Source organism: Monodelphis domestica, chromosome 3 (genome assembly GCF_027887165.1).
Source record: "Monodelphis domestica isolate mMonDom1 chromosome 3, mMonDom1.pri, whole genome shotgun sequence".
NCBI classification, from domain to species: domain Eukaryota; kingdom Metazoa; phylum Chordata; class Mammalia; order Didelphimorphia; family Didelphidae; genus Monodelphis; species Monodelphis domestica.
Window position 1 is genome coordinate 530,243,294 of NC_077229.1, and position 27,209 is coordinate 530,270,502.

The 27,209-nt window shown below is 41.2% G+C and overlaps 1 long non-coding RNA gene across 1 annotated transcript; it reads left to right on the forward strand.

Moving 5' to 3' along the window:
• Positions 1–9: 9 nt before the first annotated feature.
• Positions 10–26,871, forward strand: LOC130458554 (uncharacterized). The gene is made up of 2 exons (XR_008917966.1): positions 10–644; positions 25,539–26,871. It is a non-coding gene; the product is annotated as an uncharacterized LOC130458554 (long non-coding RNA).
• Positions 26,872–27,209: the final 338 nt, after the last annotated feature.

The following is a 27,209-nucleotide window of genomic DNA, read 5'->3' on the forward strand; positions in this document are numbered from 1 at the left end:
TTGCTGGCCTGGATCCAGAAAGAAAGTTTTGGTAATTTTCCCACGTTGTATAAGAGTTGTCCTTATCTGAGCTGGTGGGGCTGTCATGAGGAAAGGAGAGAAATGAGGGCAAACAGCGAACAGAGAGGATTTTGCAAGGAGAGGAGCGTGCTGGACCTGCTGTGGAACTGACGAGGTTGAGTTCCGGGATGCGGGGAACGGATAAAAGTGAGCACCAGCTGGGACTGGGGCCGCCTCTGACTTCCTGTTGCTGCGCCGGGCTGATGCTGAAACCCCCTCCAGCTCCATCTCTGAGAGCCGAGGAGGGCTTTTCCCTGCAGCCAAAGCCACCAGCTCTGCCGTTCCTATCTGGAGAAGCCTTCATCGCTTGGGAGTCCACCGTGTTTCCTACGTCCTGAGTGTGTTCTCAACTGCTCTGGAGCTCTGTGCCCCACGAGCCAGGCCAACGGCCTGTGGTGGGAAGGCCTGGAGCCCACCTACTTGGGGAGAACTCTAACATAGAAACTGCTCTGAAGAGCTGCTCATCCTACCAAAGTAATCTGGGAGGAGCAATAGGTAGCGAGACAGCCGGCGACCCTTGGACAGAGCAGGGATTTACGGAGCTCTGAAGAAAACCCAAGAAATCCCCACGCAGGGATCTAGAGGTGGGAAAGCAGATGAGCCCTTAGATTAGGGCATCCTAATTTCTTAACCCTCCACCCTTGTCCTGTTTTAAAATCTGCCCGAGACTCTGAGCAGTGCTGGCCATAGTGAGAAGGCTCACCGGCCCCTTCCTGTGGGATACCAAGGAGCCAGCCAAAGCTGGGTAGCTCACCATTATCGACATCACCCGTCAGTGATAGCTACACATTTCAGGGCTTTGTGCTCCTCTGTGTCGGTGGTCATCAGCATGGCTTCTAGGAACCCCCAACTTGTGGCCTGATGGGATCTGGTGAGCCCCGGGCCTCAGGAGACCCCAAAGCTTGTCCTTGTTCCCTGTCCCCTGGGAATCGATCCTGAAGGGAATCCCAGGCTGCCCGTTTCAGACTGAGTGGCGACCCTCAGGGGAAGGACAATCCTAGTTGGTTGGGACTAAGCCTATGCCAAGGACCCTCTTTGCCTTAGGGAATCTCCCCTATTGTATCAGAGACCCTCACCTGGGCTGGGACCACCCTTTAGTATTGTTTGGAAGCAGCCCCTTCTCTTACACCCCAGCCTCTAGCTAGGATTCCTTTCCCAAGCTGGACGGTATCCTGTTTGAACCCTCCCATTTCCTTTGTAGCTATAGTGATGTCCATCATCTTTGCCGGCCCCTGGATTCCCCAAATGGTCTAGAGGTCCCCCAAGTTCTTCTGTTCCCTGGAGTCGTCATCTAGTGTGGTGGCCTCCCAGGGATAACATCCCCAGAGTCCAGGGTTTGCACCCTGAAAAGGTTGTGGCGTCAGACTCTGAGTAAAGAATTAAACACTGGACTTCTCCCTATTCTGATTAAAGACTTAGTTTTTCTGAAGAAAAACAATTTCTATATTGAAAATTTCTAAAGTATTTTGATGAGTTTGTAAACCCTAAAAAGTACAGCAAAATTGGCAAAGAGATTCAGAAATTCAATGTTAAGTTCCTTCAAGGGAATGGGAGTAAATTGGGCTAGGATGTTCTTCTATCCCTCTGTCATGCTTCTTTGCCCTGTCTCAGACCCAGAGCCGTAAAACCTATACAGGAGAGCAAGAGAGCGCCTCAGGCCATGAAGGTCCGAAGTCCCGTTCATGAAAAGTGGCCGGACGCCTCTAATAAATGCTTGTTGACTCAGAGTTCTGCCTCGGTGGCTTTTATTGCAGACTGGACAGAATGTTTTTCATTACACCCAGCAGATTTATGGCTACGATCAGGAAAGGAATTTATAAATCAACAAGAGAGAGAGCATTGTGAAATGTAAAATGGATAATTAATGACATTAAATTGAAAAGTTTTACCCAAGTAAAACTAATACAATCAGTCAGTCAGACACGAGGAACATAACAGGCCACAGCAAGATCAAGATTGTAAGAGGCAAGCGGGAGATCGAACCCTGTGAGAGTAAGAGGTGTAAGAGAGGAGAAGGCAAGAGAGGAGGCTCGCCAGGCTCCCCAGCCTTTATTGGGACCTCAGGAATGTCAAGTGGGAGGGGATTAATTGTAGGCTTTAACATTGGCAGCATTGACGGAATCACAGAGGAGGAGATCAATCAAACCGCGCTTTGTAAATGAATGTAGTCCGAGCAGGACTCTGGCTGTCAACACCCAGCCCAGCAATTTGCTAGTCCTTTGCGAGTCCCTTTCCATGCCATGTGTCTGGTAAATGAGCACACAGGATACAATATCAATACATCAATCATACTTCCAAGATGCTGAGATGCCTGGTATGCTACATTGTTAAATAAGTTTTTTGCTAGTTTGATAGGTGTGGCACTGAATAAGTAAATTAGTTTAGGTAGGATTGTCATATTTATTATGTTAGCTCGTCCCACCCATGAGCAATCAATGTTTCTCCAATTGTTTAGATCTAGTTTTAGTTGTGTGCAGAGTGTTTTGTAGTTGTGCTCATATAGTTCCCAAGTTTGTCTCGGCAGATAGATTCCCAAATATTTTATATGGTCTAGGATCATTTTAAATGGAGTTCTAATTTTTTTGCTAAATTTGCTAAATAATTGCTAAAATTATTAATTATTTCCACTAGCTTTTTAGTTGCCTTTCTTGGGTTCTCTAAGCATACCATCAGATCATCTGCAAAGACCAATAGTTTCATTTCTTCACTGCCTACTTTAAACCCTTTGATTTCTTTTTCTTCTCTAATTGCTACTGCCAGTTTCTAGTATAATATTAAATAATAGTGGTGATAATGGACATCCTTGCTTCACTACTGATCTTATTGAGATGGCTCCTGTTGCAGATGATATTTGCTGATGGTTTTAAATGAATACTACCTTTTTTTGTTTTTGAAGAAAGACCCTTCTATTCCTATATTTTCTAGTGGTTTTAATAGGAATGGGTGTTGTATTTTGTTAAAGGTTTTTTCTGCATGTATTGAGATAATCATGTGATTTCTGTTAGTTTGACTATTGATATGGTCAATTATATGGATGGTTTTCCTAACGTTAAATTGTATTCCTGGTATAAATGCCACCTGATCATAGTGGATAATCCTTATGATGACTTGCTATAGTCTCTTTGCTAGTATTTTATTTAAGATTTTTGTAGCTATGTTCATTAAGGAGATTAGTCTGTACTTTTCTTTCTCTGTTTTTGATCTTCCTGTTTTGGAAATCAGTACCATATTTGTGTCATAAAATGAATTTGGTAAGAATCCTTCTTTGCTTATTTTGTCAGATCGTTTGTGTAGTATTGGGATTCATTGTTCTTTAAATGTTTGAGAGAATTAATTTGGCCCTGGGGATTTTTTCTTGGGGAGTTCCTTGATGGCTTGTTGGGATTGTTTAAGTGTTCTATTTCCTCTTTCGTTAATCTAGGCAATTTACATTTTTGTAGATATTCACCCATTTCACTTAGATTATCATATTTATTGCCATATAATTGGGCATAGTAGCTCAAATTTCCTTTTCATTAGAAGTATAATCACCCTTTTCATTTTGATGCTATTAGATTCCCTTCTTTCTTTTTTAAAATTAGATTTATCAGTACTTTATTTATGTTATTTGTTTTCTCAAAGTATGAGTTCCTGGTCTTACTACTTCAATAGTTCTTTTACTTTAAATTTTATTAATTTCTCCTTTAATTTTTAGGATTTCCTATTCAGTTTTTACCTGGGGATTTTTAATTTGTTCTTTTCCTAATTTTTTTAAGTTGCAAGCCCAGTTCATTGATCTTTTCCCTCTATATCTTATTGATAAAGGCACCCAGAGATATGAATTTTCTGCTGAGTACTGCTTTGGCTGTATCCCATAGATTTCTTTTTTTTTTCTTAAACCCTTACCTTCTACCTTACCCTAAATACTATGTATTGACTCCAAGGCAGAAAAGTGGTAAGGGCTAGGCAATGGGGGTCAAGAGACTTGCCCAGGGTCACACAGCTAGAAAGTGGCTGAGGCCAAATTCGAACCTAGAACCTCCCGTCTCTAGGCCTGGCTCTCAATCCACTGAGCTACCCAGCTGCCCCCTATACCATAGATTTCTATATGTTGTCTCCTAATTGTAATTCTCTTCAATGAAGTCAGTATTATTTATATGATGTGTTTTTTGACCCACCACTTTTGAAGAATTAGATTATTAATTTCCAAGTAATTTTAAATTTGTCTTTCCATGAACCCTTGTTAATTATAACCTTTATCACAATATGATCTGAAAAAGTTGTATTTATTATTTCTGCTTTTCTGCATTTGTTTGCAGTGTTTACATGCCCTTGTACACAGTAGATCTTTATAGATATATACCATGTACTGCTGAGAAGAAGGTATATTCCTTTTATCCCTGCTCAGTTTTCTCCAGATATCTATTAACTCTAAGTTTTCTAACATTTCATTCACTTCTCTTACTTCTTATTTATTTTTTGGTTTGATTTATCTAGTTCTGAAATGGGAAGGTTGGGGCCCCTCACAAATATGGTCTTACTATCTATTTCCTCCTTAAGCTCCTTTAATTACTACTTTAAAAATCTAGATGCTATGCCATTTGGTCCATAAGTGTTTAGTAATGATCATAGTTTATGGTGTAAGGTGGAAATGGGGTTAATTTTTAAAGGGATGGACTTGATTATTTAAAAGTGTGGTCAGCAGGAATTTAATTAATTCCAAAGAGATTTTATTTACAATTTATTTACAAAATATAGAAAGAGTGAAGCAAGAAATCAAATCTAGCCTAAGCACTAAGTTATTTACTTCTGGCCCCTCTGGACAGGGAGAATTAATTTCAGGCAGCAAAGCCAAGTACCTAGGAAAATCTCTCTCAAGAGTATGTCTTTCCTGAGGCTGGTTTCTTCAGAGAAAAACCAGCAGTTAAGAATCAGCCTTTCATTCACCATGTGTCAGTCCAGTCAGCAGATTCTTTATCAGCCTCACCAGGAAAACAGGGTCTCAGGTCCAGTTAGGAGATCCTTCTGCCCTTCACCAGCCTCAACTCAAAATCATGAGGATTATCTTCAGTCTCCACTTCCAAAAAAATGAAGAATTCAATCTCACAGGAAGTAGCAGCTCCTTTTCAAGAAGCCTCTTTTTTGTCACTTCCTGTGTCTTCCCTAATTCCTGTGTCTACCAATCACAGTTGACTCTTTGTTTTAGGACTGCCCAGAAGGCAGTAAGTCAATTCTGATTCATCATTCACGATCACAGATGTGGGTCACAAACCTTCCCCACTCAATGTTTGAAATGGGGTGTTTGCACCTTTGATGATTAAATCTAAAAATGGATAGATTTCCATACTTAACTTCTAAGTACCATGTTCTAAAAATAAACAGGGGTTACAATTTAATCTTCACAATCAAGGGAGAGTTAAATATTTTCATTGTTATAATCAGAGGAGTATAAAATTTAATCTTCACAATTGTACCTATCAGCAAAATGTAATTTACTTCCTTATCTCTTTTAATCAGATCAATTTTTATTTTGGTTTTCTCTGGTATCATGATTGCTACTCCTGCTTTTTTTTTTTTACTTTAGTTGATGGATAATAAATTCTACTCTAGCCTTTTACCTCGAATCTGTGTGTGTCATCCTGCCTTAAATGTGTTTCTTGTAAACAACAAATAGTAGAATTCTGGTTTTTAATACATTCTGCTATCTGATAGTGTTTAATGGGTGAGTTCATCCCATTCATATTCAATGTTATGGTTATTAACTGAGTATTGCCCTCCATAGTATTATCCCCGATATATCCCACTCTTTTCCCTTTCACTCTGTTCCTCCTCACCAGTGTTTTGCTTTTTGTCACCCCTCCACTTCCCCCTCTCTTCATTTTCCCCTCCCCTTCCCTTGTTATTCCTCCCTTCTACTTCTCTGAGGGGTAAGTTAGAATTCTATGCCCCACTGAATATACCCTTTTTTCCCCTCTCTGAGTCAGTTACAATGAGAGTAAGGTTTAAGCATTGCCCATCACCACCTTTATCCTCCCCTCTCTATTTTGATTTTTCTTGCCTCTTTATATTATATAATTTACCCCATTCTATCTCTCCCTTCTCTTTTCTCTCAGTGCAGCTCTCTCTTTCAGCCCTTGATTGATTTTTAACATGTCATTCATATACATACAGATTGTTTCACATCATAACATTTACATATGTATCATATCATCATATATCAACATATACATCTTATCATCATAATCAGCTTACTTTCTAATAAGAGTAATTTTTAAGAATTACAGATAATCTCTTTCCAGTTAGACATATTGACATTTTTATCTTAATGAGACTCTTAAATTTTTTCTTTCTTATTTACCTTTTGGGGTTTCTCTTGTGTCTCATGTTTGGACTTTAGATTTTTTGTTTAGGTCTGGCTTATTCCTCAGGAATGCTTGGAAATCTTCTATCTTATTGAATGTCCATTTTTTCCCCTGAAAGAATATATTCAGTTTTTCTGGATAGTTGACTGGGTTGTTAAACCCAGATCTTTTGCCTTCCTGAATATCAAAATCCATGCCTTTTGAGACTTTAATATAGAAGCCTCTAAGTCCTGTGTGATACTGATTGTAGCTCTGTGGTAATAATGGTTTCTTTCTAGTTGCTTGTATTTTTTTCTCCTTAGTTTGGTGGCTTTTGAATTTAGCTATTACATTTCTGGAAGTTGTCATTTGAGGATTTCTTTCTGGAAGTAATCTATGAATTTTCAATTTTCATTTTATTTTCTTGTTTGAGGATATCTAGGCAGTTTTCTTTGATTGTATTATGAAGTCCAAAGATTTTTCCTTGATCATGGCTTTCACGTAGTCCAATAATTCTCTAATCATCTTTCCTGGGTCTATTTTCCAGGTCAGTTGTGAAATAGGTGGGTAGAATAATAGGTACTCAAATAAATAACTTACAATTATTTATTAAGCTAAGGGAAGGAAGAGAATTGGGGAGGTCTAAACTTAAACCCCAAAAGTCAGTGTACTAAACCCACTAACAACTTTTTATACTATTCTAGTTAATTCATTAATTACTACTTAAGATTAGGGGAGGACTTGCATGAACAGGCAGGAACAAGGCCAAATGGTGTCCTCTTGCTGATGGGTCTAGAGAAGTCCCATTAGAAAATCACTAGCAGAAGCTCTATTGAAAATTACTCTTCAGAAGCAGCAGCAGAGATAGGTAGAATCTCAAGAAAAGCCACAAGAGAGGAATACCTGGCTCTCTAGGTTCACCCCAGAATAACCTGACAGAAAACCCTCCTGACTCTTCTGACTGTTAGGGAAAGCAACAGCTTGTCACTCCTCCAATGTTCTGGAATCTTTCTGCTTTGAAGGATTTTCTGGTTTGTAGGATTTTCTGCTCCTGGTTTGTACCAAAGAGCTAAGCCTTACAACAGTTGGTTTTTCAATAAGATATTTCATGTCTTTTTGGTTTTTTTTTCATTCTTTTGATTCTGATTTTTTTTCTCAAGAAATTATTAGTTTCTAGTTGCTCAATTCTGATTTAAAAAAAAAACCTTACCTTCTGTCTTGGAACAGAACTCTGAGAGCCATCTCCCCACTGCTGGTTCAATTAACCTTTGAGGTCCTGATAGCTCAAAGATTTATCTTAATCTTGGTTGTAAGCTTTTGGTCTTACTTTGATTTTTTTTTGAAAATTTTATTTAATTAGATGATTTAGAACATTTTCCCATGGTTACAAGACTCATGTTCTTTCCCTCTCTCCCCCCACCCCACCCCCTTTTGGTATCTGACACGCAATTCCACTGGGTTTGACATGTGTCATTGATCAAGACCTATTTCCATATTATTAATATTTACACTAGGATGATCTTTTAGAGTCTGCATCCCCAGTCATATCCCCTTGACCCATGTGATCAAGCAGTTGTTTTTCTTCTGTGTTTCTACTCCCACAGTTCTTCCTCTGGATGTGGATAGAGCTCTTTCTCATAAGTCCCTCAGAATTGTCGTGGATCATTGCATTGCTGCTAGTAGAGAAGTCCATTACATTTGATTGTGCCACAATGTATCAGTCTCTGTGTACAATGTTCTCCTGGTTCTGCTCCTCTCACTCTGCATCACTTCCTGGAGGTCGTTCCAGTTCACATGGAATCCCTCCAGTTCATTATTCCTTTGAGCACAATAGTATTCCATCACCAACATATACCACAGTTTGTTCAGCCATTCCCCGATGGAAGGGCATCCCCTCATTTTCCAAATTTCTGCCACCACAAAGAGCGCAGCTATGAATATTCTTGTACAAGTCTTTGTGTCCATTATCTCTTTGGGGTACAGACCCAGCAGTGCTATGGCTGGGTCAAAGGGTAGATATTCTTTTGTCGCCCTTTGGGCATAGTTCCAAATTGCCCTCCAGAATGGTTGGATCAGTTCACAACTCCACCAGCAATGAATTAATGTCCCTACTTTGCCACATCCCCTCCAGCATTCATTACTTTCCATAACTGTCATGTTAGCCAATCTGCTAGGTGTGAGGTGATACCTCAGAGTTGTTTTGATTTGCATCTCTCTGATTATAAGAGATGTAGAACACTTCTTCATGTGCTTGTTAATAGTTTTGATTTCTTTATCTGAGAACTGCCTATCCATGTCCCTTCCCATTTATCAATTGGAGAATGGCTCGATTTTTTGTACAATTGATTTAGCTCTTTGTAAATTTGAATGTCTTACTTTGATCTTGATCAGGTCAGCAACTACTCTATAGCCTCACGCTTAGGCGTAAGTTTTTGATCTTACTGTGTACTTGTTCTAATCCGGCATACCTGGGGTCCTCCTATAGAAAGCATACAGGCCCAATCAAAGGGAGGCGCTGATGCTGAACAAAATGGGTTTTCAGAACTTTCTTCTTTGAGGGCTACAATTACATTAAATTCACACACTTATTTAACTTCTGTGAAGACACTATGCTTTTAAAGGATAAATTTTCTTCTTTTGCCTTTTAAATGTGAACGGTTTAACCCTTCCCATTTGCTAAAATATATTTCCCTTTAGAGATTTGTCTTGCATTCTTTGTTGACATTTCAAAATATCTTCTTACTTCTAGGCTTTTTATCAGAAATGTTAAAATTTTCTATTAACAAAGTTCATTGTTTCCTCTGCATTATTATATTAATTTTTATGAAGTAAGGCATTCTCAGCTATAACGCTGTCTTTTGACATTTGGAGTATAATATTCTAAGATTTGGTTTCTGTAACTGCTATCAAGGCTCATGTGATTCTGACTATGTTTCCTTGGTATATGAATTGTTTCTTTTTGACTACTTCCTGATTGTTGTTGTTGAACTTTGAAGCTCTCCATTTTTGCTTTGATATTTCCTGGGTGTTTTGATTTTGGGGTTCTTTTTTGTTAAATGACTGATAGATTCTTTCCAATTTCATTTTGGCTTTTGAAATTAATAGATCATTTTATCAACAAGTACTCCTTATGCAAACCTACTATGGTTCAAACATCATGATTGATGCTGAGAATATAAATACAATAAATGAAATAATTATTGGAAAACAGCTGACTGGGGAAGGCATCATTGACATAGATCAGTATATACTGAACAAACATAAGGAGAATAAACATAATAAACATGAAGTAGTGAAATATAAGCTAGTTTGAGATGGAGGTTACCAATAGTTAAAGGGATAAAGAAAAGCTTCACAGAAAATGTGATTCTTCAAGACATGAAAGAAGAGGGTAATTCTTTAAGGAAGTCTGAAGAAGAGAATTCCAGGAATGGGGAACAACTGCAAAACTGTAGAGCTGGAAGAGGGAAAATGGGGAACAAAGCAGGCCATATCGTGAATCAAGTATTTCAGGAGGGAGAGTAATGGCTTAAAGGAAAGGTTGGGGCAGATTGTGATGGACATTAAAATATAAATAATTGATCTTTTATTTTGGAGGCAGTAAAAAGCTGCTGAAATTTAGGAAGTAGAGAAGTGATTTAAGGAAAATACTTTTGGCGATAAGAAAGATTGTAGTATGAAGTGACTTGTGACAAGGAAACCCATTAGGATGGCATTGCAATAAATTGGGTAAGAGGTGAAAAGACCTAAACTAAGATAAGAGAGAAGGGCTGTTGTAGGAGCTGCCTACATATCTTCGTGGATGGATACCTGAGAAGGAGAATGGAGGCTGAGGGGAAATGGATGAGGGCTTAAAGAGAGAGAGAGACAGAACATAACAAAGTCACAAAGAGTCAGAGACAAAAAGGGGGCTCCCGTGGGCTCCTCTGTTGGTATTGAGGGAGCTGCACGTGTTCCCAAACTTTTTACTGAAGAATCAAGGAATGTGGAGTGGGAGGTAGCTAAGGAACATGTGGCAGGACATAGGATTTATCATTGGCTCAATTGACAACCACACAATCAAAGAGGAGGAGGTTAGTCATACATGTGACTTGGTATGGAATGTGGTCTAACAAGGTGGGAGCTAGGACCCTGCTCAGGAATACGTTTGTCCTTTGGACTGAAGATTTGGAAATATGATCATCAATAAATAACATGACTATGAGTCTGGTATATGAACACATAGATTACAGTATCAATGCATCAATAATACTTTCACGATGATCATATACCTGGGGTGCTTTTTTGTTTAAAAATTAAGAGTGCATAATGGTAAAAAGAAATTACAAACTAAACAACAACAATAAAAATAATAAGAATAATGAGTATAACAAAAGTAAGAATAATGAAATAAAAAAAGAATTCTAAATCAAATAGCAAAATTAAATTTAAAAGTTTATGTAAGACCAATAACAAAAAAATAATAAAAATGACCATAACTCACTAGTGATCCCGAATTAATGTGCTCTCAGTCCCACAGTCCTGTAGGACAGGTACATTAATATAGCATTTGACCCATTTTCAGCCAGGACTGTAGGAAGTTGCCAGATTTTTTAATTGAAAGAAGGGACTCTAGTTTGAGGTGAGAAGGAAGTCTTTCCCTTTGTCTGATTATGCACAGAGCCTCAGAGATTTTGAAGCCATGATGCCAGCCACATAGATATTTGGTTGGAACTGGGGTACCAGGCTGTCCTGTGTTTGGGGTGTCAAAATACCGTGTCCTTTTACCTCCAACAAGACCTTGGCAACCAATATTCATCCATCTCGTATGCATTTTAAGCCTCTCTCTGTCTCAGGCTTTCTGGTGTAACGTGTAAGGAATCCATTGCAATCCCTTCTTCGGCAATCAGACACAATAACTCATTAGTCCTATGAGGTTGAGCAAATGCTTGCATGTTCCGACAGTCTCAAGCTTTTTTATATTAAAGCTTAGAGATCTTGTAAACTCGCATTTTGGGATCAGAATATTAATACTGCTTTCGCTGGGCTTCAAGTGCTTAGAAAAGAGGATATATATATAAAATAATGAGAAAAAGCATTTGGGAAAAAGGAAATAAGAGAAAAGGATAACAACTAAATATCTTACTGAAAATGGGAATAAAATTGATGCAAACATTTTTTCTTTTAGAGTTCATGTCCTACCCGCCATGTGGCCATGTGTTAGCTAATCCGTGTGTACCAGGAAGGGTTTACATTCAAAAGCTGATCAAGATTTACAGTGTGAGTGCATGAAATCTTTCAGCTTTTCAAAAACATGAATACAACAATCAACGTGAAACCAATATTCGATCAACATTACATCCTGTGTGCTTGTTGCTCTCCAATGAGAATGATGAGGCAGGGCAACTTCTGGCTGCACACTTCTGCTATTAGCCTTATTCATACAGCCTTTCCTGCAGAGTATGAATAAACCAATAATATGATAATAATAAATAATAAAAATAGCCAAGGCTGACATTGCCAATGTGTGTTAAATTAATTCTGCCAAACCCATTTGTAGCGTTCATAGAAGCTAAAGTTTCTTCCCATTTGGAAGCAATTTCTACAGCTTCCTGCTCATATACAGTCCGGTCTAATTTACTGACTTCTTGTTGTAAACGTGTGCTATCCCATGTGCTGTTGTGATGCCTTTCTTACTGTGCCGTACTACAGATTGCCACTCGTCTGAGACATCGTCCGGTTTGAAAGGGGTGATACAATAGGCTGTTTGGGTGAAATGTTTGGGTGGAGAAGTCATTCCAGGGTGCAAAGCTTCAGCCTCTTTTCCTAGCCAAAATCGAGCATCTTTCAAAGTTTCTGGTTCGTCCCGAAGAGCCGGGCCATGACCGTTGGGTGTGCCACTGTTCAGATGAGTTAGACACAACCCCTTGTATAAAGCTTGGCTTTGTATGGAGTCGCTGTAGTCAGTGCTGTCATCCCAGCAGTGGTGGACTCGGCTGCTCCTGTGAGGGTCGACATAAAACGTTCGGAGCGAAGCCTAACGATACTCCATGTTTTGTGAACGAGGTGGACAGTGGGAGCAGATGCCCGTGTCCCTAAGGTTCGCAGGTACCACCCCAGTGAGGTGGGTGCAGAAGAGCTACAAGGCTTTTGTGATGCAGAGAATCTACACGTTGACGACAGTTGAGTCCCTTCTTGTTTACGCATGTGGCGCGTACCACCCAAGCTGGGATGCTGCTGTGGGAGGCACTTTCGAAATCAATCCCAATGTTCGTAATATCGACCTGAAATGGACACATTGACGAGGTGGCAACCATGACGTTCCACTGAGTATTTTGAACGGGACCTGACCCATCAGCCTGTGTAAATCCTTCCGTCTTGCGCATGGAATGTGCCATCTCTCTTTTCCTCTAGTTCCATTGGAATGTATCAATAGATCATGAACCACAGTGTCATTTAGGTCCCCAATTAAAAACCTCAAAGCCTAATTTTCTTGACATCTCAACCTTTCTAGGAGTTTGAACAGAACTATCTGTCGATGATAAACACGTATTCTCTCATATTTTTCCTCCCTTTGCTCTTTGCCACTCATTGCACTATGTGGTGCGATCTATTTCTGTTCCCCGTCTTCTTTGTTTCCTTCCTCTCTCAGAACCCAGCAACACATTCATACCCTCTTTGCCTTCCTCTATCGATTCTCCTTTAACTATCTTAACCATGGCTTCCTCAGCCTACTTGCCTCCATCACACCTCAGCCACACACAGAAATGGCCCTAACTTGGATCTTGCCATCATCTACAAATGTACTACCTGCAACTTCAGGAATTATGAAATCAGGCTATCAGATCCTAATCTATCCGCTACATTTCTTTTTTCCTTTGTATAACTGCTCTTCATCCTCACTGTGACTCCTAATCACATGACACTTCAAGTCTTTCCCAGGGAATATGTCCCCTGTACTCACCTCTCTTTCTTCCCTTTATCTTGACTCCCTGCTGAACCAAGCCAAGTCTACATTACCCTCTCTAGTTCCTAGACATTCTATCGTATGGCTGACTATGTGCAAGAAAACTTCAATCTTGGATAGCTCCTACCACTTGTCAGCTTTATGCCTACACACATGCTGCTGACTGAAGGTAGAAAAAAGTACCCAACCATCCTAACTGGACCCATTTCAGATTGATGCTTTATAACAGCTGGACCCTCACTGCTGCTAGGCAATCCTACTATGTCACCCTTATCAACTCACTCTCCCCACTCTCCCCCGTGAGTCGTCCAAGTTTTCCTCCTTCTTCAAACTTCTTACGGTTTCCCTTGCTCCCTCCCTCTAAGCTGAGGAACTTGCTTCATATTTTATAGAAAAAACTGAGTCTATCTGCTATGAACTCCCTTTTCTTCCCTCTTCTACATTTCCTATTCCTCATTTCTTTTCACTTTGTCTTCTATTTTACAAGACGAAGTGACCTTATCCAGATGAACTCCCTTTACCTGTACAAGTGATCCGATTCCATTCAATCTACTCCAATGCAATGCATTGTTGTTTACCCTATCACTTCTCTTCAGTTTCTCTGTCTACTGACTCATTTTACTGCCTACAAACATGTGCATGTTCCTCCAATGCTGAAAAAACCCTCACTTGATCATGCCTTCCCTGATAACCATCATCCTATATTTCTTCTGCCCTTTCTGGTTCAATTCCCTAAAAAGATGGTCTAAAATAGGCATCTCTACTTTGTCTCCCCTCACTTTCTTCTTAGTGCTGTATAAATAGATTTATGAACTTGTTATTCTACCCAAACTTCTCTGGTCAGAATCATTAATACTCTCTTTGTTGGGAAATCCAATGGCTTTTTCTTTGTCCTTGTTCTTGATCTCCCCGCAGCCACTGTTGATCGCTTTCCTTGACACTCTCTTCTCTCTCGGTTTTCAGCCACAGCTCTCTCCATCTACCTCAGTACATGTTGTTGTATTGTCCTCTAGATACTCTCTAACCAAAGAGGTCCCTGAGCGTTCTTCCTGGGGTCCTTTTCTCTGTACTCAATCACTTGGTGTTCTCATTAGGGACCATGGACTTAGTTACCTTACAATCTTACTGTCTCTCGCCCGCGTAGCCCACCTATTGCCGCACCTTTTCAATTGCCTCTTTATGCCATCTCTCAAATGGTCTTAGGCTCTGCTCGTGCCACCACTCTGCAGGCCCTCATCACTTTCTGACTTCATGATTGTAATCCTCTCTGAGTATGTCTGCCTGTAGGGAGTCTTTTCTCACTTCAGTCCATTCTCTATTCACCCACTAATGCGAATTCTTTAAATGAAAATCTGATAATGTCACTCCACAACTCAGTTAACTCCCGGGTCTTGCTAGTGCCTTCAGGATAAAATACAAAATACTGTCTGGCATCCAGATTCTCCATAATCTCTCCCACCTGCCTTTCCAGTATTTTTACATCTTACTCCCCAATACATACTTTTCAATTGTTTCCTGACCATTCCACAGACAAGACACTCCGTTTCTTGACTCGGGACATTTTCTCTTGCTGTTCCCCATGCCTGGAACATTTTCTCCAGTTGTCTCACACGACTGACTTCCCTTGCTTTCTTTAAATGCCCCAAAGTCCCACTCTGTTGTGGTTAAAATTGAGGAAAACTAAGAAATAAAGTTCCAAGCATCATCAACTTATTAACCAATCAATGGGACGATGGTTTCTATCCATGACCAAAGAGATCCAATGAGGGCTCACAGGGGCTTTTATAACAGTTGGCAGACTCTTGAGCAGCAGAAATGTGTCTGAGATGACATCATTTGAAGGTCCTTTTCTGAAACCTTAACCATAGCCAAGACATGTGATCAAGCCAAAAGAAAGACATTCCTAAGCATGGGAATTGCTAAAATAGCTTAAATTAATGAGATTAGACCTTTTAGGTTAATTAAGTTGAGCTGGAAAGTTTGTGATAAGACTACAAAGGTGGAGCTAAAAGCTTGACCTTAGGTAAATTCCTTCAGGGATCTGGCGAGCCAGTGAAGCTTACTAGGGGTAGGAATTTTGAAGGAGAATATTAGGCCAACTTTCGATTTTATACTTCCTCCAGTAAATCTTCCTCTTAATTCCAGTGCTTTCCCTCTTTTATTTATGTTCTTTTCATTCTGTATAAAGTTTGCTTTGTATATACTTCGTAACATCTCCCCCATTAGATTGTAAACTCCTTGAAGGCAGAAACTATCTTTTGCTTCTTTGGGTATCCCTAACGTTTAGCACATAGTAGGCCCTTAATAAATGTTTCCTGATTGATTAATTCACTATGCCTAATCCTTCCCTGAATCTATCCTCTTTTCACCCTTTTCCATTTTTCCATCCCTTACTGGATTTCTGTATTCAACTCTGTGTGTATTCTAACTTGATCAATTCAGATAAAAGTGAGGTCCCAATGCCACATTTCCTTGCAGCCCTCACTCCTTGTTTGTAGTCTTAATACCCTCATTGAGTAAAATAAGTCCCCCTTCCCTTCTTCCTCATTTCCCAATCACGACAAAGTTTGACATGCCTCCTGGGACTCTTGGCGTAATTGTTGGGAAGACCCAAGGTGTACTCTTCTTTTTACTCTAGTGTCTTTGTTGGTCTCTCCCAAGTGTAATACTATTGGGCATATTTCCCAAGAAACTAACAATATGACTATTATTGCAACCAAGAATGTACAAGAATACCTTCTACAATAGCAAAGAAATAAAAATAAAATAGGTGCCCTTTGATTGGAGGAATGCCTAAATTAATTGTGGTTCTTTAGCATAAATAAATATTACTGCCTGAGAAGAACAGAAAACATGGATTGATATAAAAAACTCCAACATAAGTGAAAAGATACATGTAAAAAAACTAAAACCAAATTGGAGATGCCAGAATACTTCCCTCTTTCTTTGCAAAAAAAGTGGGACTATGGATATAAACTACTACGTTGGACTTTAGCTAAATGTTGACTACTTTTACTGCTTCTCTTTCTTTTCCTTTCCTATTCTTTCTCATAAGGGATGACTCTTAGAAAGTACAAGTGAGATGTACTGAGAAAGAAATATTATAGAAGAACTGTTAAATGCAGTTGTCAGTAGGGGTCACCTTAATCTCACTGACCTCATGGTTACAGTATGTCTCCTAGAGCTTTTGATTTGATCAGATCTCTGATCTGATCTCACTCTCCATCTCTCTCACATCCCGAGCCCTTCTCTCATCAAAGGTCAGTCAGTCCCGACCCTAGTCGTCCCTTCTAATCACTTTTCCTGTTGACGTTGATTTACACCCAGTCCTTCGGCCTCAGAGCGGGCATTCTTTCACTTTCCCCTTTTGTACAGTGACACCAAACTGCAGATTTTCCACCCTGAACGTTGCCTTGTTGTTGCCACTTTGGTATAGCTCTGTTTATTCTGGGGTCGACATATCAAAGAGTATCAGACAAAATAGTGAATTTTTCAGTAGAGCCCTTTCAGAACACTGTCGCAGATCTCCCGATTTTGATCTGATCCTCAGAAAAGAGAAACTGTATATAACCTAGCTTCTGTTCAGAATCTTCCCCCACCATGTTAACAATGTGGTCTCAGAGGCCTTCGCAGGTTCACTGATTTTAAAATCTCAGATGCCTCCGAGAAGGAAAGGTGAATCCTATGAATAAAAATCTCAACCAGTATTGCTAAAAACAAAAAAACAAAACATCACCACCACTACATTTGGTATTAAAGTGCATAAATAAAATAAAATACATAAACAAATATTGGAGTGAGCAAAAACTACAGACCGAGTTCAAACTTGAGAAAGGTAAGGGCACACAGTCTCCATTGGACTCCCATAGTTCCTTTGCAGATGCCTAAAGATTTCCCTGCTTATCAATCTCAGTTTTGGAAAATATAAAGATTTATTGTAAATTAAGGGGACTATTAAAACATCTGAATTCACTGTCAGAAAAGAGAATATTTAATGTAGAGGGAAATGAACGTGCTCCCACTGGATTCTGTCAGGCATTTGGTAGCCCTTTGAGGCACAAAGATCCTAGACATCATGGAATTTCCTTCAATTTGTGGGTGTTTGTTCCATGGTATTAGGGTAAACAAGGGGGGTGCTACTTATTTCAAAGTGTCCTTCACCCACGCACAGGTCTAGGGGTCCCCACCTCTTTGGCCATCAGTTGAGGGGGATAAACGCGAAAGACATGAGTCCATGTCCTGCTTTTCTCAGCTTATAGCAGTGGGGGTGGATAGGATGACTCAGTGGGGACTTTCCATTGAGGTGTTAGCTGGTTCCATCCCTCCATTTGGGCTGGTTGTGTGATTTTGTCTCCTGTCCTTTGAAGGGTTCAGGAGGATCTGATGAGCACATTCCCTCAGGGCTTTGTGAATGGGGCTCAGCACTAGATATGCTCTGGGGCTTATTTTAATTAGGGTCCTTGAAATCAGGAGGGTCTGGACCCAATCAGTTCTTAGCTTACTAAACTAGGACTGTTACCAGTTCTCTTCACCCAGTAAGGGTCCCCAAAGACTAAAAGGACTTTGCACCTTTTACTGGGTAATTGGTGGTTAGGGCAGTGGCCACCCACCTGTTCAGGGTGGCTCAGGCCTGGGGAATGTGGGGGGGGGGGGTGGAGGGAGTGGCCACACCCCAGCCAACATCCCTGCCAACAGTGGAGAGAGGCTAGAAGGCTCCACCCCCTGCATTTGGGGATGGGTCAGCCTCTCGGCCAGCTAAGCCAGGGACCTGTACATGCCCTCAGAGAGGCCTCTGAGTGCCATCTTTGGCAATGAGTGCCATAGATTTGCCATGTCAATGTGAAAATGTGGATGACTCAGTTTACCTCTGCACTTTAAGAAACCCCATTACTAAGCAGATATCTGTTTTGTTTGAAGGTTAAGTACCTCTTTGTTTTGGGATATTTTTCTATTGGGTAAAAGTTTCCTCTCTCGGAAGCTCAGCTCCTCAGTTTGACCGATGCCTTTAATGTGTTACAGCTGACTGATCCCTAATACACAACTGCTGAATGTTAGGAGATTTACACACCCATTTGTGGTTAGTCTTTGTAGGCTTCCCAAAAGGTATAAAGAGACCCTCAGGTCCGGCATCTCTTTGGAGTGGGCACTTAGTACAGTGTTCTCTGCCAGGGAGGAGTTGGCATTGAGCTGTGTCTTCTCCCAAGGATATACTTCCCAAGAGTCTCAGAGCCTTTGGTTTTCTATAGTACTTAACTTTTGACGATGTGTGATGACCAAGTGATAAGCCCATCATCCCTTTCTCCTGATTAAAGAGTGGGTGTGTTTATTTCCAAGTTATCAGCCGTCACAGCTCGCTAACATTCACTTTTTTTACATTTTGGGAATTTTTAAATTTCCTGGAAGTTCCATGTCCATTTGCACAGCTGCCCATAAGCATTTGACAAAGTACCTCTTACGGAAATCATAGCACGCCAGCAGAAAAAAGCCCACAACTAACTGTAATGAATTCAAATTAATCATTTCAAGGAAGTGATAGAGATGCTAGCAAAGTGCAACCAGCAATTAGCATGCATGGGATAGTTATAAGGTGGGTTTCTAGAATTCAGAAAGTGAATATTCTGCACATAGTAGGACCTGATTGTGATTGTGATTGACTTTACCTTCAAAAACCTCACTCTGGGAGGAGATAATTATTAGCATAATCTGTTTGACTCAAATAATAGAAATGGTTTCATTGTTCTTGGTCCCAAGACATATGCCAAACAGCTCAAGGCTGTCATAGTCTTGGGGGGTGAACAAGGAATTTGCCAAAAACAAGGGAAACCGGAAAGTTGAACAAAAGGTTTCTGGAGGGGCAAAGGGAACACTTAGGACTTGCCAGAATGGGAGAGTTCCATGAAGATTCAAAAGGAAAACCGTTGGCCAGAGATACTCTTCTGGTCAGTCTTCTTGTCCAAGACTCTGGGAAAGAGCTGGGTGAGAGAGATCCTCTTCTCAAACCCTTTTTGCCTGCTTGAGCTGAATGAAAGGTTCTTGCCCTAAACTGAAGACAACCTTGGATTACAGTTTCCCTTCGGGGAACTCAAAGCTGTGTTCCTTGAAGATAGCTTTTGATCCCACCATCAGAAGTTACCACAGGAAATAGTTAGCAGGATCTCCCTGTTCCCCTCTCCCTTCCTTTCAAGAAAAGAAATGAGATCATTTTAAGTTACAACAGAACTGATTCAGAATCTATGTAACAGGAGGGGGCATTTTTTCATTCATCAAAAGACCAGGGCTGTGAGGGGTCGACTTACCCTCTGGGCTGGACTAACTGACTCCATTCTGTCTGCCCAGCTTAGTGGAGGAAAAGGAAGGTGTCACACAGAACTCAGTCCTGAAACCAGCTCCTTTCTGGTTCCTTCATCTGTCAAGGCCCCCCCACCCCCCCTCTATTAAAGGGGGTGGGCGTTAATTTGTTTTGAATTTTATCCATATATATTTTTATCATGTACTTAGTAACCACCAACACCAACAAAAACTATTTAACTAAACAAATGCATAAAAAGGCTGCGTGCAAAAATCAGAAGCTCCATATTGTTTGTAATTTGCTTTAAAACATGTAAATTATATCTGTATTCCAATATAAATATGAGCTCCCTTCGCTTTTGAAACCCCTTTGCATTTGTTTGACTTGGATACTTTTTTCTCTTGATTTTGTGGTTTTTGCAGAGTTTTTATACTGTCCAAGTCATTGTTCTCCCCTCAGAAGCTGTGTTTGGATTATGTGTATGCTCTGGCTTTGATCTATTACTAATCTCACGCGAGTGTGTCCCCTGCTCTCCAGACATCGATCATATTTAGCTTATTTGAGGTTCTATCCATCTCTACAACTTCCTTCTTATTTGTGTGCGTGTGATTTCTCTAACTCTGAGAGAGGAAAATTAGTCTGTCTATTATTATTATTTTATCTTTTTCCATATGTATCTCATTTAGTTTTTCCTTTGAAAATCTTGATGCTGTAACATTTGGCACATGCAGGTCCAATACTGAGAATGCTTCATTATTTGTAGAAGCCTCCAACATAATCTAGTTACCCTGTTCATCCCTTCTGATTATGCCATTTTAGCTCCAGATCCGTCAGTTGCCATAACTGCTACCCTTGCCTCCTCTGGGTCAACTGAGGCATAGTATGTTCTGCTCTAGCACCTCACCTTCACTTTTTCTCTCTCATTCTGTAGTGGATTTTTGTAAACAACCCATTGTCCTTTCTGCTTTGTATTTTATTCCCATGTGTGAATGCATCTCATTAGACTCAATGTCACAGTTACTACTTGTGCATTTCCATTTACTCCTCCTCACTCTCTTCCTCTTTTTTTCTGCCACATCTCTCCTCAGATTTCCTTTGACCAATACCTTTCCTATTCACCTCCCTTACCCCAAATCTTCCATTATGTTTCCTTGATTTCTTGTTTTAAATTGATCTATACCTTTCCAGAGGTCACTCTCTTTTCCCCTTTTTCTTTGTATTTTATTCACCTTTCCCCAAACCTTTTCCTTATCCCCCAATTGTGCCCTTCTACTTCTTGATTCCCTTATTCTGTCACATTACCCGTGAGAATCCTCTAGGTATCCCTCACTTCTCTCTTTTCTTATCTTCTTTCTCTTAACCTATCCTTCCTTTTTTTATTCCCTCAGTCTCCCCAGTTCCTCCCTCATCCCATCCCTCTTCCCTCGTATTTCTCAATAAAGTTAGAAATTTTTTAGCCTTCTAATTATGTATGTGGTTCTCTTTCTTCCAAGTCTAATGAGAGTTGGGTTCTAGTATTCTCAGCCCTCCAACCCCTCTTCCCTTTCTCCATGGCAGTTCCTCCATTCATTCCTTCTCCATATGAGATAACTACTCAACCCCACCTCCTGATCTATTCCACTATCGTTCTGATTTATTCCATTACATTTTGTTGACCTCAAGTCTTCCATCCATACCTGCTCCTTCAAAATATTCAGGCAATGATGCAATTCTCAAGGGCCATAAATGATATTTCCTCATACTAGAATCAAACAATTTGACCGTTTGAGTTCCTTATAATTAGTCTTTCATTACCGTTCTATGTTTCTTATAGATCAAATTTTCTGCTGAGTTCTGAGTTTTTCTCCAGGAATAGTTGAAACTTCTTATTTTTTTAAATATCCATTTTTTTTCTTTTGTAATTATTATTCTTCATTTTAAGCCCAGTTCATTTGTTTTATGAAATGCTATATTCCAGGTCCTACATTCTTTTAATGTTGTGTTATTAATTATATGGCACCATAATTTTTTTTCTTGTTGCTTATAGTATTTTTCACATTAACCTGGGGACTATAGAATTTAGCAATGATATTGCTGTGCCTTCCCATCTTTGGGATTGGTGGATTCCTTCAATTTTTATTTTATCCTCTGTTTCTAAAACTTCCAGGTAATTTTCCTTTATAATTTCTTGGAATATCGTGTCTAAAGTCTTTTTCTAATCATAAATTTCTGATAGTCCAACTATTCTTATTTTGTTTCTTTTTGATCTATTTTCCAGGTCACTTGTTTTTGTGATAAGATGTTTCATATTCTCTATTATTTCATTCTTTTGATGTTGTTATATTACTTCTTATTGCTTTGAGAAGCTAACTTCTTTTCCAATTCTAATTCTTTATATATTATTTTCTTCCATAAATTTCTGGATCTCTTTTTCCTTTTAGGTAATCTTTCATAGTTTTCTTGATTTTCTTGCTCTGCTCTTATTTTCTTTCTATTTCTTCCTCTACTTCTACCATTTGTTTTTTGTAGTCTTTTTTAAGTTCTTTCAAAAGCTTTTTTTTGAGTTTGTGGCCTTTTATTATATTTCTTTGCTCTTTCTGAAGTAGATGTTTTTACATTGTTGTCTTTTGAGTTTGAACAGAGATCCTCTCTGTTCTCATATTAACTATCAATAGTTATTTTTCTTTTGCTTGCTCATTTTTATTTATTTATTGTTTAATTTTAGTAGCCAGGCCAATAGACTTAATGATTACCTTTTTCCCTGGAGTCCTGGTGTTCTACTGTGTTGATGTATGTTATCTCAGGTTTCAGGATTTGTGTGTGTGCGTCTGTTTTTTCCTGGGTCTTACTGAGTTATTGCTGTTTTTATAGTACAGTGCTGGGTGTATTTCCCATCTCCCCCTGAAGCCTCAGTCCTAGTTGATGGGGCCCCAGTCCCTCTCTGGTGTGCACTCCTTCCTTCCTCTTCCTCTCCTATCCCCACGTCCCAGGACAGAGCAAGTGTCCAGTCCGTGTTTCTCAGGCCTCCAAAGCCCCTCATTTGTTAGCAGTGATGCTTTAGGGCCTCGCACCTGCAGATTTAAAGGTGTCAGCTCCTTCAGTTCCCAGCGATGGGCCAGCTAGGGTCCCCCGAACGGAGGCCTCAGCAGACAGAGCTTTTCCCAGGGCTCTGTGCCTGTGATTTTTCAGATCTTTTGTGTCTTTCCAGATGTAGGCTCCCCAGCCCAGCAGAGAAGGAGCTACATTGTGGACTTCCTCTGGTCTGTCCCTGCCTTCAGAGCCTTAATGGTGAGACAGAAGCCAAGGCAGTCAGAAGTCTTCCTCTAGAGTTGTCCTTGGATGTTCCTTCACTGCACACTCTTATCTGGTTGGGCCACTCTTGAGGTTTTGATGGAGTTGTTTGTGGCTTTAGAGGAGCAGGGGATGTCTAGGAGGGCAAGACCGCTTCATGCCCTCCTCTGCCCCTTCCCCCCACACATCTCTATTACATACATTTCGAAAGCTTTTCTTTGAAATGAGAGAAGAGGTCTTGTCTCCCAGCTCACTGGGCCTCTGGCCGTAGCCAGAGGTCTTCTGCTGTAGCCCTCAACAGCCTCTCCTTCCTAAGGAGGTGCAGGATGGACGCCCACCCCGAGAGGAACAAAGCTCTTTTCATTGCCTACAACCTCATCCCTTGGTGGTTGCAATACTTTTCTGCCTCCCTCCAGTCTCTTCCCTCTAGCCCCGTCCACTGATGACGTCACCCCTGCCTCCCGCCACTCAGCAATTCAAGCAGCGTCTAAGTGCTTCCAGGATAAAATAGAAAACACTCTCTTTGGCACCCTCATCGCACATCGTGTTCCCCGTAGACACTGCAGTCCCGCCACACGCCAGCTTCTCCGCTAAGTGGGACACGCAGGCTCACCAACAGAGCAGCCCATCCAGGCGATACGTTCACAGCCACGGACTCGAGAGGACCAAGTATCGGACAGCCGTTTGTTCTTTCACCTGCTCTGGATGCTTGAGGAGCGTCAAAGTCCTGAGTTCAAAGAGGCAATTTATAGGGTCTTGTCATCGTGGAAGCCGCCCTGCTCAGCTCCCTTCCTTCGTTCCTGCCAGATGTGGGCCACAGCAGGACTCTTTGGGGGCATCTTTAAACGATGAATTAATCTTCTGTGTGTATACGTGGAGATTTGAACCTTTGACTTCATTGCCCAGAAGTCCTTCGTATTTCCCCAGACTCACAGTCATCTCCTGCCTCCATGCGGGCTAGATCAAGTCATTGGTATTTAGGTGGCTGTAGGCTCCTCCAGTCCCTCCCTTCCACCTGCGACGGGGCTGACTGCAGCCGGTTCTTCTCTTTTCGCCGTCACTAGTCAGACTACAAAATATAGTACTGAGTGATGGGATATTCGTTTTGATCTTGACACGAGACATCTTGAAAAGATAAGTGAGTTAACGCTTCGCCCCTCAAAGCCTTTGAAAGGGGTTTGTTTTTGGAGAGGGGAAGCCTTCTAAAAGGCAGGGAGAACTGTAGCTTCTTTGTAGTGCTTGAAAATCCTGGGGTGGAGCACTTCCTATGAGAAAGACGGATTGTATGCTACTCCCAGGAACAAGACGCTGCATCTGGCCATCGTCTCTGCGCTTCTTCAGCTGGGAGGCGCCTATTTGTGTTCATCAGGAGGGGAGGGGAGGGTCTTCCTCTGAGATCAAAGTCCCCTTCCCTTAGCATTACAAGAATGCAAGAAAAATGAGTCTTTTATGGCCTGGCACACAGTCTTGGGCTTTAGGGTGTTTGGGGGGAGCCTGTACATCCATATCATCCTCAAATGCAAAATGGCTGCTCTCATATCTAAGGGCAAAATGTCTGTCCCTTACCAGATGGATCATTGCCTCTGACTGCTCAAGCCACAAATCAGTGCTCCCTTAAGAAGAAGAGAGTCCAATGGTCTTTGAGATCAAGGCTCCCGAGAGACTTGCTTCATTAGAAGTGACTAGTTTTCAGAGATGGGAGGTCCTGGGTTCAAATCTGGCCTCAGACACTTCTTAGCTATGTGACCCTGGGCAAGTCACTTAACCCTCATTGCCTTAAAAAAAAAATAAAGGTGACCAGTTGTGGTATAGGCTTAGATCTAGGGCAAATCTGAATGGAAGAGGCTTATGATTTCTTAGCCTCTTCAGTACAGATGATGTTGGTTCACGATGAAGAATTAAAGGACAGAAATTGTCCTTGCTGTGGCCCTGATGTGTCTGGAGCTATTCTTGTTGATCATCACTTCCTCACATCCAGAGAAATAGTCTGTGACTCCATTTAAGAACACCCTGTTATCTAGGGTGTTTAAAGCACTGTACACGTCTCTATTACTTATTTCATCCTCCCAACCACCAGTGGAGGGAAGTGTGGTCATTTCCCTTATTTTACTGATAAAGAAAGCAAGGTTGTAGGTGTTAAGTCACTTGCCCACAGTTCTAGAGCTAGTCAGTCTGTGAAGCAGGATTTCACTTCAAATGACCCTCAAGTCCAGGATGCTCCCCTAGGACTGCCTGGCTATCTCTTCTGTGCCAACAATAACTACCATGCATCTCTAACACTTTGCTTCTTGTGAAATTCTTCATCTCACCTTCATTCTCTCTTCCTGAGCTCACAGAAACTTTCCTTCCCCAGAAGATACACCATTCGTGGCCAGTAGGGCGTAGACATTGTCCCCCACTCCCAACACACAGTCGGGAATGGGCATGTTCTTTGTGCCTCCCTTTCATTTCCGGGCCTTCTCTTTCGCCCCATCTCTAAGCAACTCATCCTGTTTTGAGGTTTTCTTGGGTCATTCATTCTCTTCAGACTCTTGTAGTCATCCACCAGCCCCAGTGGTTCTCCCTCCTTACTCAGGAAGCTTCTCAATGCTGACCTTAACTACTCTTATGGCCCCTGACTAATTTTCCGTGTTTCCTGTTTCTCCCCTTTCAGTGCCCAAACCTGCTCTGGTGCTTGAGACCGAGAGTATCCATATCCTGACTCTTGTATTTCGGCTTTGCTCTCATTGGTTGCCCAGCCCAGCCCATAGCTCATGAAGGTCTTATGGCATGTGGTCCTTGGAGATAGCCATACACCCAGACGGACCTTGGAGATAATCGGCCCAAACTCACAGCTTCATTACATCTCAGACCCACAGGGATAGGGATGTATTTGATGTCCTCGTTCGTCCCATTAATTCCATTTCCATGATGCAGAACTCTGAAGACTCTCCCTGATAAGAAGTTCTTGCCCTCCTCCTGCCTTGCTCCTTCTAAGCCGAGTCTTTGATCTCACTGGATTTCTAGTTGTTCTACATTTCCTTGTCATTCAAGTTGATTCAGCGTGTTCAAAAGAGGTGTTTGTTGTAAGAAACTTGGGCTGCCAAGAGGTGGCCTTGAGAAGAGACAGCATCTCAGACAACAGGCGGTGGCATAAAGTAGGGGAGAGTATCATAAGAAGCCAGCGGCTGTCCAGCTTGGTTGAAGTGGACGAAGAGGAGGAACGTGAAATACAGCTGGAAATGGACACTCAAGTAGGCAATCATTCACCTAGGACTTCTCTCAGTGACGGCAGAAGATTTGATCTGAAAGGGAGACCAGAATTTAAGTTTCTCATTTTATAAATGAGGAAACTGAGTGAAGAAACGGAGTTCCAAGTGGGGCAAAATCTCTTCCGAAGGGGAAACTACTAGGAAATGGCTGAGCCCAAACTCAAACTAATCCCTCCCTCTTGGACTAGTCCATGTTCTTTCTACCCTACAATACCACGTGCCCATTTTGGTCCAGTAATTTAGTGGTGCTTACAAGCCTGCGGTCTCCATTGCCATTTTACCCACGTGGGAATGGTGGTACAAAGAGGATGAATATTTTGCCAAGTTGGCAGAACTTATTGATGGCCGAGCTGGCACTTGAACTCATGGCTGCAAATCTGTTAGCCAGAGTTCTTGAACCTGCCATAAGGAAATCGGGGAGATCTGGAGAGAGGGAACCAGAATCTGGACTACTTCATCTGTTATCCCCCGACTAGAAAAACAAAATTCTCCATGAGTATTACCGGTTATCCATCTATAGTTCCTTTAGGCATTGTACGAATGTTCTCATCTTCAAGGAGAATTCAAATCAGAGGTCATCGGCAATGCTAGACCAGGTCACTCAGCGCGGGATTGTATTGTGGGGCTCCCAACCTTTGGTTTTGTCATGTTAGGCACAATTCAGTTGCTTTTCTATTCCCCCAATTTCGTCGTCCTGTGCTCTACAATTCAATAAAACAGTCAGTCAACAAGCAATTGTTTATTTGGACTGCTTCCTGTCCGGCTGTGATACAAATAAGAAGACTAAAGCAATCCCTAGTGAAGGTGATTAGGAGAGGGTGGGAGAAGAGAATAATTTGGGACTTTGCAGTGTCAACATGTGCTGCTAAGTTTTTCTTTAAAATGCATTTCTCTTTCATTTCAGTGGTTAAACTCTGCCCTTAATATACTGACATTAAAATAAACAAGCACCCTTGCCAAATCAGTTCATGCAGACCAAGATCCAGATGGCCCCCGAGCAAGAAAAGTTGTGCTGCACCCAAAGCACCCAGCCAAGTGCAGGGAAACAGTCTCCTGGCCGGCGGGCAGGTTAG